Here is a 12,211-nt window from a genome sequence, read left to right as displayed (position 1 = left end):
TGTAGAAACAAGGAGGTTTTAATGTTATGGCTGATCAGTGTACATTTCTAATAACATTTGATGTTGCTGAACATTAACACCACAAAACCTGTTAGACAATTTTTTATTCTGTTGCTGATACTGCAAGACATTTTTTTCCTGTTAGCAGAACATAATGAGTTGTAAAGTTTATTGCTTTTTATGACAAATTATGTTTACACCTGGTGCCATTTTTTAACCCCCATTGTTAATTTTTCCAACTTCCAGTGCTTATAAAGTGAAGTGGCTGGTCATAATGTGCTTGTTTTAATGCATCTGCCAACATTTTACAGCAATTAACAGTTGCAATCGGTAATATTCAACCACCAAAAAACGGGATTTACAACTCTAAACTTTTCTGCAGAGCTAGATTTTGCTATAAAGTAAGTTTTTATCAATTGAATGACAGAGCAAACGAACAAAGAAAATGAATGATGTAGTGTTTTGTTAATACTGTAATGTCATGATTATTTAACCCCACACAACATATTGCTGATCATAAAACCTAAAGCTAGACAGTATGACCTAAAGTTGGGTTACAACATGAGTAAACCATTGAAATCCTTGATTTGCTTGCTAATACAGCTGTGATGTATCATATAAACACCACGCCAAGATGTATAATATATTTATGGTGTCTTGCAAAAGCTGGGCGAGGAGATAATTTCATTACACCAAAAGGCCATGGGTATAATAAGATTTCCAAGACATTTCTAGAGAAACCAGTGGCAGTATTGTCCAGAAGTTCCAAAATTATGTTGGCAAGCAAGTTTTAAAACTGCTTAGCCATGAGAGAAAACTTCCAGAGGTCTAGGCAATCTTAACAGGACAACAAAGAAAACCCCTGTGTTACTGCAAAAGACTTACAGGATGACCTGATGAAGGCTGGGACAAATGATTCAGTGTCAACCATATGCGGATCACCTAACAACCAAGACTTCATGGCCAGACTCAAAAATGCATACCACTCTTCATTGAGAACACCGGAAGGGTCTGTTGGAATATGCCAGAAGGAATTTGAATAGGCTTGAAGAGTTCTGGATCACAGTTCATTGGTTGATGAAACAACACTAGAATTGCTTGGCCATTTGGACCATCAGTTTGTCTGGTGAAAAAGGTAAATAATACTTTCCCAACAGTCAGCCATGGAGTTGGGCCAGTGATGATGTGGAGATGTTTTTCTGCTGCACAAACTGGCAGCCTTGACTGTGTAACTGGCACAGTGATTATGTTAATTAAACCTAAGATATTTTTAGATAAATCATTAATAGTGGTAGTTGTAATAGGCTCCCTAAATCTTTGCTCATGTGGCTTTGGAGTCTTTTGTGTAATCTTTTGGATCTTTATGAATGCTATATACCCGTACATGACCTTATTAAAAACAATTTATGTTAAATGTTTGTGAAAAGCTGATATTACTTTTTTAAACTCTCCCTGTCTTATCATCCTGCAAGCCAGCCCACCAGCATGGATCTTGGAAGCAGCAGAAGATGACTAAACCACTGGACAGGTGTACATCCCACAACATACAGTATATGTCCCTACAATCTCTTCCTCAGTCAAATGAATTACCAGAACTTGTGGCTGGAATATACTGGTGGCCCCACTTGACCTTTAATGTACAGCATTTTGTGTCCTCTTGCCCTGTGTGCCCAAGCCAAAGCCCATGACTGCTCCCTACAGGCACTCTGGAACCTCCTTCCTTTTCTTCCTTCCTCAAAGGCCCTTGACACACCTTTCAATAGACTTCATCATTGACATTTCTGTCTCTTAAGGTAATACTATTCTCCTAGTGGTGATTGATTGCTTCTCTAAGGGTCGTGGTATTGTCTCTTCTCAGGTCTCCCTACTGCTGATCAAACTTACCAAACTGTCTTCTGATGAAGGATATTGTCTCACATCATGGCCCACAGTTCACATCACAAGTCTGGAGAGCCTTTACGGGGTGATTGGAAATCAATGTCAGCCTAACAGCTGACTATTATCCAGAGTTGATTGGCTAAAAAGACTCAATCAGGATGTAGAATGTTTACTACTCAGCTACTGCAGTGACAAGATGTATGAATTATGGGTGGGCGATATAATATCGTTCACGATAATACCGGTATAGTTGTAAATTTGATCTGATTTTTGCCATATCGCGATATTGTTAGGAAACGGGCGTAACTCGCTCTCAAGCACGTAACAGTGAAATAATGGCGACCAATGCAGAGAGTAGTACCGGAGTTAGCACTGAGGACGAACTAGTCCCTAAAAGGGGAGCTACATCACTAGTGTGGAAGGTTTTCGGGTACAGAAGGTCAGACTCCAAACAAACGACTGTAATTTGCAAAACGTGCAAAAATACTGTGATGACAAACAAAAGGTGGCAACATATCAAATGTATTTCACCACCTAAAGCAAAAGCACCCGCGTGAGTACGAGTAGTGTCGGTCACTGCGTGAGTCCGAGAATGATGTGAGGCCAAAAACTGTGTCAGTGAATGAACAGAATACACAGGTTACCATCTGAGAACGTTAAAAACACAAAAGCGCTAAGCAGAACGCTTTCCTTTGCGTATGAGCATGGAAAATTAATCACTGAGTCAGAAGCGACTCTTTTCATACGAATTGTTCATTGGAATCGAATCAGAAAACTGTGCTCTTATCTATGGTAAAGATTCATTCGTTTTGGTCACTCTGTGGGCAAAACAACTCCGGTTCAAAAGATACAGATGTATAAACCAATCAGAGCTTCGAATTTAAATTTTGGATGGAATCTCTCTCTTCATTGGTTGTTGTATAATTGACAGATAAGTGAACAAATGACCAGTTTCAGCTTTTAACCGCGACAGCCGAGAGAATAAATGAAGTTAAATGATCTAAGACGGTTTTCATTAGTTTGGTGGATAAACACAGTTAAATATGGATTTTTATATTCTGGAAATATTCTGGAAATATACAAGATGGCCTCCAAGGTACGCTGCGGTTATGATTTTATACTGCCGTGTGGTTGATCTGTAATCTGTAACACTGTAATTAGTCAGAATTTATCAGAACTACAATGTTTTGTGTTTTTTAAGAAAAAGTGTTCTTATATATCGCTAGTAAATATCGTTATCGCAAAAAAATCCCAAAATATCGTGATATTATTTTAAGGCCATATTGCCCACCCCTAGTATGAACAGTTAATTATTTCTGTGGTCTGACTCCCATTATTCCCTGGAACTATGGCCATGAAGAGGTCCTGGCAGGAGATAAGTGGCACTGACACTCTAGGGAGCTATGGGAGTCAGCACGTACAACTGGAGAGGGCCATTAAGAGACAGAAACCCCAAGTTTAGCATTTAACATAATGCATAGTTGAACATTTAGTCTTTTCTGTCCTTAGTGATTAGTTTAGCCTGTAGCTTAACCTAGGTTAGAATTAGTGCACCTTAGCATTAGCATAGCCTATTGTATCATGACTTGTCACTAGCTTTAGCACTTAGCAGAATTGTTACTTTTTAGCACTTTGTTATCCTTAGCATTCAAGGTTATTATTATGGTCTATGGAGCTGGGTTGGTATTTAGTGTGTTCCTCTATGTGTTTTATGCACTGTGTATTGCATTATGTATGTAACAAAGTAATTTAGGATTGGCCTCACCAGCTGGCTTTGCCAAACTGCCCTTAGGTGTGAGTAAGCCTGAATGAATAATTGAGTTTATAATAGCCTGCAATGGACTGCCTACTTGTCCAGCATGTATTTTTTCACCAGTGCCCTGCTATTGGCCCCTGGACAAATTTAATTTCAGAATCTAACTGAGCCACATTTCAATCATGTTTGACTGTCAGTTATGCAACCTGAATGTGCAGCAGACAATGTTGGTGCCACACCACCACCCCGGATTTCTGGGTTTAATCGTTGGTTTCTATACTGTATGTTTGTCATATTCCCCTTTTCATATGTGTGCATATATTACAGTACTGTGCTTTTTTTCCCATCTTATAAAAACATGGTGGTTCTTGAATTACAGCTAACCATCCATACAAATCTCAACATGGTGTCAGTTTCTGTTTTCTTTCTCTGTTCTTTGTACAATGTACTTGCAGTGCAGTTATTAATTATGTTAATTATGTTTGTGAGACAGTCCTGAAAAATATATACATATTTCTCTGTACAGTCCTCCTTAGACTTTTCCATAATTTGCCATTTTCTACTTATCCATGCTTGTGACTCAATCTAATGGTGCAGTGAAACTCAAGCTGTATACAGGCACAAAGTCATTAGCAGTCGTCTGTTACACCGATCAGCCATAACATTAAAACCACCTCCTTGTTTCTACACTCACTGTCCATTTTATCAGCTCCACTTACCTTATAGAAGCACTTTGTAGTTCTACAATTACTGACTGTAGTCCACATGTTTCTCTGCATGCTTTGTTAGCCCCCTTTCATGCTGTTCTTTAATGGTCAGGACTCTCCCAGAACCACTACAGAGAAGGTATTATTTGGGTGGTGGATCACTCAGCTCTGCAGTGACAATGATATGGTGATGGTGTGTTAGTGTGTGTTGTGCTGGTATGAGTGGATAAGACACAGCAGCGCTGCTGGAATTTTTAAACACATCACTGTCACTGCTGGACTGAGAATAGTCAACCAACCAAAAATATCCAGCCAACAGTGCCCTGCGGGCAGCGTCCTGTGACCACTGATGAAGGTCTAGAACAGCCTTTCTCAACCGGGGTGCCGTCTGGCTTTGTCAGGGGTGCCGTCAAAAATATTCTGACGTTACTGATATTATTAAATAAATTTAAAATACAAAAAAGTGACAGCAAAATTTGTCTCACACGCCCCTTTCCCCATGCTATAACGTCAACGCGGGGGTCAGCACGGGACTGCGTTACCTAATACTGCACCCCCCCTTTACCGCGCGATGCATTAGGAGAGCGTTGTGTGAAGCACATGAACAAGCATGGAAAGGTTCAGGGAGTGACTGAGGGCTCTGGACCAGGAGCTTCGTGTCTGCCTCTCATCCATCCCTGCCAGAATAGGGCGATTGTGTGCATCATCCCAGGCTCAGGTTTCCAATTAAAAGTAAGTCACGTTTACCCCTCACTCCCTAAATGACACCTTATGGTGTGTGTGCGTGTGTGTTAGCAGTTTGAGGGATGCAGAGTGTAAGTTTTTTAATACATTTTAGACTGGGGTGACTTGAGATTTTGCATACTTTTAAAGGGTGCCGTGACTGAAAAAAGGTTGGTCTAGAAGATGACCAACTCAAACAGCAGCAACAGATGAGCGATCGTCTCTGACTTTACATCTACAAGGTGGACCAACTAGGTAGGAGTGTCTAATAGAGTGGACAGTGAGTCCATACAAGCACAACACACACTAACACACCACCACCATGTAAGTGTCACTGCAGTGCTGAAAATCATCCACCACCTAAATAATACCTGCTCTGTGGTGGTCCTGTGGGGGGTCCTGACCACTGAAGAACAGCATGAAAGGGGGCTAACAAAGTATGCAGAGAAACAGATGGACTGCAGTCAGTAATTGTAGAACTACAAAGTGCTTCTATATGGTAAGTGGAGCTGATAAAATGGACAGTGAGTGTAGAAACATGCCATAAGTTAAATGATATTGTAGAACTTGCTGTACATATGTTTATGACCCAGCACATTTGTCATCTGACTTATTAGAAAACTTACAATAAACATCACATTTGTAAAAATGTAATACAATGTTTTAATCATGCAGTTACAGAAAAAGAACAGTTTCAGAGGGCATTACAATTTCAACTCTAAATGTATGTAAGAAAAATTAGGGTAAGACATTAAATTCAGAACACTTCTTTCAGATAATTGGCAGCTGTGGTATCCACATCTAAGTGATCTGTGTCTGCATATTAGTCCTGTTAAGTGAAGCATAGATTTTAATGCACACAATTAATTAGGATTGCTGATTGCCACTTGGCAGGTTAGAGTAAGCCAATCTAATCCGTGGCAGGCATGATTCTTCATTTGATTATGTAGTAATCAAGAAAATAACTAATAACATAAATCAGAGGGGAGCACACCTAGATAATTATTGCATATCAGCATCATGTCTCTTTTATAATACTAATTCTGACCACATTTGCTTGATGGTCCATGAGGAATCATTCAGGCAACAGGTTGCAAAAGATGGTGTCTTTTTTAGCAAACAAACAAAATAAATGAAATAAAAATTTTAAATGCTAGCTCTTTAAAACCACCTGGATTTTTACTTTAGCGATCCATAAAATGTGGTTTTATACTAATTATGTTAGGACAAACATATAGTGCCAGAAAAGATCACAAATGTACTTTTTATGTCTTTATTTAACATACTGATTGATTATTCACAGTCAGAAAAGTTGCCACAATTTGTAAATGCAATAAAAAACAAGAATCTGTAATTTATTGTGTGACTGTGTATTTCTGAGCATTTATTTAACAGACAAAAGTACAGAGAATTTACTTTTAATGCTTTGGCTGACCAATTTGATGTAATCTTATCTATTAAACACATTTTAAATTTGGCACCTGCAACATAATTCAGATGCAAGCAAAGATGGGTTGTGGCTAGGGATGTAACGATGCACCACAAGACAGTTACAATTCGATTCACATGTGTAAAAATTCAAATCGGTTTACATGTACAGTATAATGAATCATTATTTACTTTAAACAGCAGAGGGCACTGGCGCTACTTACCTTGCCTTGTTGACATCACTACAGGGTTGCCAGGTTTGGAATTTTCCAGCCAAATTTATTTATGTGAGGATACTTTCTTTATTTGTATTATTCATTAATTTATTTAATGTGGGATTTGTAATGTGCAGCATTGTTTTGCATAGTTTGTACCTACCTAAATAAAAGGACATTCATTATTTAGATAAATAAAAGATAAGCACAAATACAGTATTTTATTTTATTTTTTAAAGAGAAATAATAAAAGAAAACTTTGCCATAATTTGTCTTCAATTTAATTTAAAAATTGGGAAAAAAATCGTATTGTGAACCCAGTATCGTGAATCGCATCGCATTGTGGGTAGAGTGTATCGTTTACATACCTAGTTGTGGCTCATCGCTTTTGCGTCAAACTTTATAAATAAATTGCTAAACAGTTAAAAAAAAAGAACATATCACAGTGCAAAATTACAAATAAAATGTCTTTTACCATCTACTATACATAATATTGTAAGAAGATTCAGTGAATCCTGTTAAATCTTAGTCATTTAAGAACAAGTCAAGAAACCTCTGAGCTTTAAGCCTTTAGACAACACTGTATAGAAAAATCATCAAGTACTGTGATAAATATAATGACATGGGCTTAGGAGTCCATTGCTTTGTCAAGAAATGCAAACTGTAACTGTACTATGCTAAGACAAAGCTATGTATCAGTTCAATGCAGAAATGCCACTTAATTCCCTGGGCACAAGCTTGTTTTAGATGAACTGAAACTCTAGAGTTCTCCATGCCAAAGATGAAAAAGACCATCCAAATTGTTATCAGTGAAAAGTGCAAAAGCCAGCCATGAATGCCATCAAGTCAGTGTATTTTCCCAGGAAGTTCATAGTTAGTTTAGCAATATAATGCCTGGCTTTATTCTGCATGTGCTACTACAGTTTGGCTTCATAGACTCAGAATGTATGTGGTTAACTTGCCTGTCTGAACTCCAGACCTGTCTCTTATTGAAAATGTATAAAGTAGATGAATAATGAAGAGGAGAAGTCTTGCATCAAGCAAGAATGGAGAAAATCTCACTTGCAAACTGCAGCAGTTAGTGTCCTCTGGTCTCAAAAGGTTGAAAAGGTGATTATTAGGATAAGTGATGCAACACACTGGCCTCTACCTCAACTTTTTGAGTGAGTAACAGGCATTAAATTCTACATTTTCTTAAGTATTTGCATTACTCTCTTCTATTCTAATAAGTTAAGTGAGTTTTGTTGAGCTGTTTTATAGCACTGAGAGTTTGCGGCATAATTCAGAATGATTATAATCCTGCCGCTCTGCTTTATAACCTGCTCTGATTGGTCAGCTCAAAGAATTTATTATTCGCAATGCTGCCCTCAGAAGGTTTTTCAATAAATAAAACTCCAACAACCCTTCTAATAAGCCCCATGTGATGGACGTCTAGTCAAACACAAACAATGTAAAAGTTCTTATTATCAATTTCAAATATATTGTTCTTTCAACAGTTGCTCTCTGTCCATGTCATAAAGAAAAAAACCCAGCTTCATTTACCATGCTTTACAAAGAGAATGAGGGTTATGTGTCTTCTGCACAAATGAACATATTATTAAGTAGGTCTTTTGGTTAACATTGTGTTATTTTTTTATACTTCCTTCAGACATGCATACTGTGCTGTTGGGGTGATCTATTCAGGACACAAATTTCTTATGAGAAACAAACATGCTAAATTTTCCTCCATTTCTAGAGAATTTGTCTAATTGTGTGGCTTGGAAATGCTTTCTTTCTCACAGGTCCCTTGAAATCTAATCTAATTATTTGGAATGCCAAATAATGTCTTTTGGAGAAACCATTAGTTTAGAGGTACATATACTTTTTACCAGCACAGACTGTGAACGCTTCTTCATTTCCAATGTACACATCTGATGGACATGAATTGCTTTTGTGGGTGGGTAATACCTGACATTTACAGATGGTATTAAGGGCTGGCCTCTATTATTCAGTATCTAATGCTAGATTTCATGCCTGTTTGTGGCTTGTATTTTAAGCCCAGATTTGTTCTGAAAGCTCGACAGATGAGAGTGGGCAGCACACAATTGTATTTGACCTCTCTCAGGTAAGCTGTGCCCACTGCAAGGTTATCCTACATTGTATTTACTTGTAACCTTCTCGCACCAGCTACAGAAAAACCGATTCATATGCCAGGGCAAATAATCCTCAGGCAAAGCATGAAACTTCAGGTGTTCGTGTTATTACCTAGAGATATGAAACACATTCACTACTGACAGAGGTAAAAGCTCCAGCTGGGATGTGTTGCTTTCTCTGGATTGCTATAAAGCTGGAAAGAATGGTTTCTCAATGCCATCTCCCCTAATGCGGTTCAAACTATATCAGCATATGCAATGCCTACACAAGCTGGTGCATTAGATTTTTCCAATGGACTTTGCTCACTGCAAATCCCTTATGTCTTAAAAAGCCTTTCTGGTTTGGCCTCCCCAGAGATCTTGGGCAGGTGGTATTTAATCAGAACCAGGTAAGTATGATGAAATTGACAGTTAAAATCTGTCATTGTTAAAAGGTGACCGTGTTAAACCAAGGGTCAGCAAGCTTATTGCCAACCTGCTTATATGCATCCATATTTCCAGACTGACTGAAAAACCAATAACTGCCTCATAATCAGACAGATTTTGGGTAATGATGGGCACTACTAATGTGATGAAAATGAACATCTGGTACTCAAAAATTTTAATGCCAGTAAAAAGTGTATTTAAATCATCTTTCCATTACATAAATGGCTAAATGTGATGTTCTGTATTATTTTAATAAGGCAAATAAACCCCTAAAATTATTTAAAAAATGATAATAATAAATTGGACAAACCCACTAATTAGGGCCTTTTTATTTATTTATTATTTTTAGAAAATTATGCCTAAGCAACCATGTATCAGACAAATTGTTTCAATAATTTTAATGTAGTTACAGTAACATATGATATTTATTAGTACTTGATAGTTTGTCAACCCAAACAGATGTGGCACCTAAACAGACTAATAAAATATGGGTCTACACCCAAGCAGATGTGGCACCCAAACAGACTAGTAAAATATGGGTCTACACCCAAGCAGATGTGGTACCTAAACAGACTAGTACACCAAGCAGATGTGGCACCTAAACAGACTAGTAAAATATGGCTCTACACCCAAGCAGATGTGACGCCTAAACAGACAAGTACACCAGAAGATGTGACACCTAAATATACTAGTAAAATATGGGTCTAGACCCAAGCAGATGTGGCACCTAAATAGACTAGTACACCAAGCAGACATGGCACCTAAACAGTCTAGAAAAATATGGGTCTACACCAGTGGCGGCTGCTGGTCTTTCAAAGAGGGGAAGCTCATTGTCGGCTTACATCATAAAATTTGTCAATTTATTTACACATAAATTCTGCCCTCTGTTCCTTTTACAAGAAAATGGCCTGAAATGGGTTGCAGTTTGTCTTTCGACTTCACTCGCAAAATCCGCGATGGGACTGAAGCTCCTAGTGATTAAGTGACTAATGAAGTGTATTGCTTTGGCAATACGAATGTCCCTATTTGTCATACCAATAAAGCTTCTTTTGAGTTTGAGTATGAGAAGTGACGGTGTAGCACTCAAACTAGCTGTCAATCAAAACGGGATTCAGCCTTTCCACTGATCCTCCAATCATCTTGCAGAAGCTCAGCGTCCAGACCCGCCCACAGCCCCATTCACCCCCAGAGACGCTCAGCGTCCGGGGGCGGGACAAAATCGAGGCATTTATCCAATGACCGGCGAGTTTCGGAGCATAAAAAAAAAAAAAACCTTAACGCAGTCCCATAGAGGTGAAGAGACGCTCAGCTTCTGCGGGCAAATGCATTGACGCTACGGGAATGTATGAGTGAAGTTAAGAAAATCGAGTCGATTTGTGATAATTAGCTGATTCTGAACGAACTCGTCTTCGAGATGAACGTGTTCTAACGCATTTGTAGTCAATGAAATGTTAACACAACTGTCCATATTTGACCATTTAATTTTGGACATTTTAGGGGAAGCTGAGCTTCCCTTGCAGTCTTAGAGAAATCGCCACTGGTCTACACCCAAGCAGATGTGGCACCCAAGCAGATGTGGCACCTAAGCAGACTAGTACACCAGAAGATGTGACACCTAAATATACTAGTAAAATATGGGTCTAGACCCAAGCAGATGTGGCACCTAAACTGACAAGTACACCAGAAGATGTGACACCTAAATATACTAGTAAAATATGGGTCTAGACCCAAGCAGATGTGACACCTAAACTGACAAGTACACCAGAAGATGTGACACCTAAATATACTAGTAAAATATGGGTCTAGACCCAAGCAGATGTGACACCTAAACTGACAAGTACACCAGAAGATGTGACACCTAAATATACTAGTAAAATATGGGTCTAGACCCAAGCAGATGTGGCACCTAAACAGACAAGTACACCAGAAGATGTGACACCTAAATATACTAGTAAAATATGGGTCTAGACCCAAGCAGATGTGGCACCTAAACTGACAAGTACACCAGAAGATGTGACACCTAAATATACTAGTAAAATATGGGTCTAGACCCAAGCAGATGTGGCACCTAAACTGACAAGTACACCAGAAGATGTGACACCGAAATATACTAGTAAAATATGGGTCTAGACCCAAGCAGATGTGGCACCTAAACTGACAAGTACACCAGAAGATGTGACACCTAAATATACTAGTAAAATATGGGTCTAGACCCAAGCAGATGTGACACCTAAACTGACAAGTACACCAGAAGATGTGACACCTAAATATACTAGTAAAATATTGGTCTAGACCCAAGCAGATGTGACACCTAAACTGACAAGTACACCAGAAGATGTGACACCTAAATATACTAGTAAAATATGGGTCTAGACCCAAGCAGATGTGGCACCTAAATATACTAGTAAAATATGGGTCTAGACCCAAGCAGATGTGACACCTAAACTGACAAGTACACCAGAAGATGTGACACCTAAATATACTAGTAAAATATGGGTCTAGACCCAAGCAGATGTGACACCTAAATATACTAGTAAAATATGGGTCTAGACCCAAGCAGATGTGACACCTAAACTGACAAGTACACCAGAAGATGTGACACCTAAATATACTAGTAAAATATGGGTCTAGACCCAAGCAGATGTGACACCTAAACTGACAAGTACACCAGAAGATGTGACACCTAAATATACTAGTAAAAGGCCGCTCAGGTGGCGCAGCGGTAAAAAGAAACGCGCTGCAACCAGGGCTGGATTCTGAGAGCGTGGTATCGAATCCAGCCTTGCTTTACCGGTTTGAAGCTGAGTGGCTGTATGAGCAACGATTGGCCGGTTGCTCATGTGGGGGGTAGCTTCAATCACCTCCGTCAGGGCAGGGTTCGGCATAGACAGAGAGGAAGCACGATGCTAATTGAACAATTGGATGCGCTAAAAGGGGAGAAAAAGG

This window comes from Trichomycterus rosablanca, chromosome 2 (assembly GCF_030014385.1).
Source record: "Trichomycterus rosablanca isolate fTriRos1 chromosome 2, fTriRos1.hap1, whole genome shotgun sequence".
NCBI classification, from domain to species: Eukaryota; Metazoa; Chordata; class Actinopteri; order Siluriformes; family Trichomycteridae; genus Trichomycterus; species Trichomycterus rosablanca.
The sequence above is the reverse complement of the archived record's forward strand: the minus strand, read 5'-3'. Positions refer to the sequence as shown.